This window comes from Eurytemora carolleeae, unplaced genomic scaffold (assembly GCF_000591075.1).
Source record: "Eurytemora carolleeae unplaced genomic scaffold, Eaff_2.0 scaffold896, whole genome shotgun sequence".
Lineage (NCBI taxonomy): Eukaryota > Metazoa > Arthropoda > Copepoda > Calanoida > Temoridae > Eurytemora > Eurytemora carolleeae.
In genome coordinates this window covers 1-5304 of record NW_019396792.1, presented here as the reverse complement: position 1 = coordinate 5304, position 5304 = coordinate 1, and positions in this window count along the sequence as shown.

Sequence of the window (5304 nt, the reverse complement as noted above, 5' to 3'; positions counted from 1 at the left end):
TATATCTAACCAACAACAGAATATATATAGCTCCGGTTCCCATCCAGACACTTGCTCAATATCTATATCTAACCAACAACAGAATATATATGGCTCCGGTTCCCATCCAGACACTTGCTCAATATCTATATCTAACCAACAACAGAATAGGTGTTTATAGCTCCGGTTCCCCATCCCGACACTTGCTCAATAGCTATATCTAACCAACAACAGAATAGATATAGCTCCGGTTCCCATCCCAAAACTTGCTCACTATCTATATCTAACCAACAACAGAATAGATATATAGATCCGGTTCCCATCCAGACACTTGCTCAATATTTATATCTAACCAACAACAGAATATATATAGCTCCGGTTCCCATCCAGACACTTGCTCAATATCTATATCTAACCAAAAACAGAATATATAGCTCCGGTTCCCATCCAGACACTTGCTCAATATCTTTATCTAACCAACAACAGAATAGATATATATAGATCCGGTTCAAGTACCGTACCGACTTATAGGCAGCTAGAGTAAGTAATACAATTGATGTTTCCCAAAGGCAATTTTCCCAAGCGGCAACTTCCCAAGGGTATTTTCCTAAGTGGTAACTTCCCATAAATGTGCAATTTCCCAGGCGGTAACTATCCTTTACGCTCGGCCCCCTAGTCCATCCTAGCCGTAGCACTCGGCCCCCCGTTGCAGCCTGAGGGGCCTCAGAAGGCCTAACCTAACCTTTGGGAGGCTGTCAATTAGGAAATTCCCTTTAGGAAAGTATTTAATTACAATTAAAGTATAGAATATGCACGACAAAATGGTACAGTACAACAAATGAATCTATAATCTAACTCGCAGTGGTCCAAAGGTTGCTAGCTCTCATTAAGATTCAATGAGAGTTTTGCCAACATTTTTTTGCTGATTAGAGGTAAAATCAATTGCAATTTATAGTCTTAAAATGGAAAAGTACAGTATACAAATTTTAGTGGGGAAAAAAGAAAGGCCAATGCGAATTGCGATAATTTAATGTTAACCTTGCCTAGGAAATTTATGCAATTTTTTTTATATTGCAGTCAGGATCTTAGTTAACTAACTATAGTAAATCTACATCTATATTCAAAATCTATTCAACTGTAGGATATTTGTTTAATATTTGCATACATATCAAACTTTTGGATATATGTTAATATCGAAATCTAACAAATTAAAGGACATATTCTGTGTATTGTATCAAATAAATCTTTGCATGTTAACTACAAGGTGTCCCACGAAACATGACTGTTGGTGAACAGTTTTGAATGTCTTCCTCCATAACTACAGTTGTTTGAAACCAAAATAATATAAAGAATAAAGTATGGCAGTCATATTATAGTTAAATTGATTTCAAAGTAAAATATTAAGTAAGAGATTATTTTTGTGAAATAAATTGCAAAATGTATTCACTATCAAAAACAGTATATGGAAGAAGACATTTAAAAATATTCACCAACTGTGATGTTTCTTGGGACACCCGGTACCTCTAAAAACAGTTTCAGAAAAAAGCAGGAGAACGTTTTCCACTGATTTCGAACTATTTTGTTGCGCTGGTCCTGCGGATTTATTTCAAGAGAACTTGCATCCTTTAGCTTTTAACATGTAATAGGCAAAACACAACACAATGCTAACACACCCCCCCTCCCTCTTCTAACTTTCCATCATATATCTTAACAATACGTTTAATGACTTATATCATTTAAAATTATAAATGGGCTAAATTTAACATCCTTTACAAAAATAATTAAAGTGATTATTTCAGTAAAAAGAAAAGTGTTTGCTATTTAAACCAATCTGGGACAGATAGTAGTCATCAGGACTGCATAGTGCAACACATGTACTTGGTTTATACAAACCAAAATAGTTGGAGAAGGTTATAGAGGATAGAAAGATTTTAGAGTATAGGGATAAGGTTGGAGAGGATAGGAATAAGACGAAAGAGGCTAGGTAGAGATAAGGTTGGAGAGGCCAGGGATAAGGTTTGAGAGAATAGGGATAAGGTTGGAAAGGAGAGGGATAAGGTTGGAGAGGATAGTGATAAGGTTGGAGAGGATAGGGATAAGGTTGGAGAGGATAGGGATAAGGTTGGAGAGAACAGGGATAAGGTTTGAGAGAATAGGGATAAGGTTGGAGAGGATAGGGATATGGTTGGAAAGGATAGGGATAAGGTGGGAAAGGATAGGGATAAGTTTTGAGAGGATAGGGATAAGGTTTGAGAGGATAGGATTAAGGTTGGAGAGAATAGGGATAAGGTTGGGGAGGATAAGAATAAGGTTGAAGAGGATAGGAATAAGGTTGAAGATGATAGGAATAAGGTTGGAGAGAATAGGGATAAGGTTGAAGAGGATAGGAATAAGGTTGGAGAGAATAGGGATAAAGTTGGAAAGGATAGGAATAAGGTTGGAGAGAATAGGGATATTGATGATGTGAATAGGGTTAACAGCGAAAAGGTAATTCGTTTCGCAAAAACTACGCTATACAAAAATTTGGCCGAAAATTTCGCATTTCGTTTGCTCGCAAAAATGGGAAAATTTCGCTTTAATCTGTTCCGCGAAAAAATGCGAAATTTTCGCAAAATAAGATTTGCGTAAAGGAATTGAATCTTTGCCACAAACTCTCATTTTTTAATCTCTATATTTGTGCAACCCAATGTCATAGACCTTAGTTATTTCAAACTATGAAATCTGTTAGATTCAATAATATTAGTTTGAAATATTAAAGGTTTACACTAGAAGATTAAAAAGATACAGGAATGAGACAATTTTAGTTGTGACAGAGACTCAATTCCTTTCGCGAACAAATACGGAAGAGAAATTATTAATTATGATATAATAAAACTTCTACTGCTGAGTTCTTTACGCAATTAATTGTTGTAGCTATGGTTTTCGCGAATTTTTTTTTCGCAAAATTTCTCATCGTATTTTTTCGCATTTTTTTTGCTTAATTCATATTCGTTAAAAAATACGAAATTTCGCGAAAAAGATTGCGAAATACGGAAGAAAATTTTCACATTTTTTAGAGAAAGTTTTTGTTTGCTGGAAACATATATGAATAAGGTTGAAGAGAATAGGGATACGGCTGGAGAAGATAGAGATATCGTTGAAAAGGATAGAAATAAGGTTTAAGTAGATAGGGATAAGGTTGAAGATATAGGAATAAGACTAAAGAGTAAAAGGTAGGGATAAGGTTGGAGTGGATAGAAATAAGGTTGGAGAGGATAGGGATGAGGTAGGAGTGGATAGGGATAAGGTTGAAGAGGATAGGGATATAAGGTTTTAGTGGATAGGGATAAGGTCGAAGACTGAAGAGGTTAGGAATAAGACTAAAGAGGATAGGGATAAGGTTTGAGTGGATAAGAATAAGGTTGGAGAGGATAGGTATAAGTAAGGTTGAAGTGGATATGGAAATGAATGAAAAGGATAGGGAAGAATTCTCGTTTGTTTGAATAATTTTTCTCATGTCTGTGACAATTCAAAATGTCGTCTTACGTAAATTTTCTTTGTAATTTTCGTGTTAGATCCATAACTTTACAAATTGCAACCATTTCCAATTGCGTACAGTGAATCAGATATATGGATACATAGCAAGAGTTTTTTAAAATACTACATATTTAAGATCAAATGCTCGGAAAAATGAGTTTAATATTAATATTTAATTGTATTCATATTTCAGGGCTATTAATTTACCTTGAATTAAAAATAAAAAGAAGTTTCTTTAGAATTATCAAAAAACTTATGACGGTTTATGTATTCATATATCTGGGATTCACTGTAAAGAGAGGTATATAAGAGGAGAAATTCTAAAAATTAGGCAATAATGAGGATAGAAAATAAATTTAAAAAAACAAATAAATAAAAAGAAGAAACATAAAACATAAAATGGACAAAAATTACTTTAAAAAAATGTTGTTTCCAGTTAAATTAGCAAAAGTTTGTTTAAAAACAGGGTAACGGCAATAAGAAAAGACTATCTATCCCCCCCCCCCCCCCCCCACAACAACGTTTTCCTATAAACACACATAAATACTAGTTTTTACTGGTTTTAATACATAGTATTATACTGGCATTATTTTACTAAGAATAGCAGAATATTAAACATACATTTAAATACTAATTATGTAGTATAATTATCTAGGTACAACTATGAGGTCGATTTAGCAATATTTTAAAAGAGAACCAGGTGCTAACTAAGCAAAACCTTGTGTAAATTGGTTTAAAGTAGGTTCAAATTATGGGGGATGTGGGGTCAATAAATCTTACTTTTTTACCTAACAATATTTGTATTTTCCAAACTCACTGAAATGTGTGAAAATTGCTTGTTAAACTCACGCATTTAACAATTAAAAATACACATTTCGTTAACGGTTAGTTCTAACTGTTAAAAGATTTAAATTTCAGTTAGTCCTCAAAGGTAAGAACGGAACGTTCGTTCCGAAAACGGCATTTTCCGTTTTTAAATACCGTTACTTAACGATCTCAATTTTATTTACGGCATTAACAGAAAATTTTCAACCATCGTTAACGGCACTAGCTGGTAATGGTACCGTTATTACAAAATTAACGTTAACGGTATATTACAGTATCATAGGCTTTAATGGAGAAAACGGTTTATAATCTTAGAAGACGACATTTAAAAACATCTAAACACGTAACAATTTTTAATTAAAAAAAATGTCATGCAATTTTAATAAAAAAATAACAAAATTTACAGTTTTTAGATTTTTAGTTAACGTTTTTAACCGTTAATTTTTTTCAATAACGGCTTATCTGTTTCGTTAACGATTTAAAAATTAACGGTTTTTGCCGTTCGTTAACGAACTCTTCCGTTAATTTTCGAAAACCTTCATTTCGTTAACAGAACTTTGCCCAGCCCTATAATTATACACACATATTTTTATTCTTTAAAGTGTGTAAGCTACAGATAGATCAAATCTTTTAGACAAATGTTTTTCTCTTTTAATTAGAACTTATTTGTTTGATTATTTAGAATTCAATTCAATGTCTTTAAATGTATATTTTTGCAATTTAAAGGTGTAAACCATTGATATTTTTAAACTTTGACTATTTTCTTGCCATAACTTATAGCGAGTAATCAATGCTTTTAGTTGCAAACTTAATCTGTAATTATTGTGTACTACAGGGTGTCCCAAAAAACATGGGAATTCAGTGACGAATTCGATATCGTCTTTGTTATGAATTGGCATTGCAATACCTAATTTCAAAAGCCATAATATTATTATGTCTTCTAGAGTTTATTTTATGAAAAGGGTAAAAGACTGTAAAGATGTG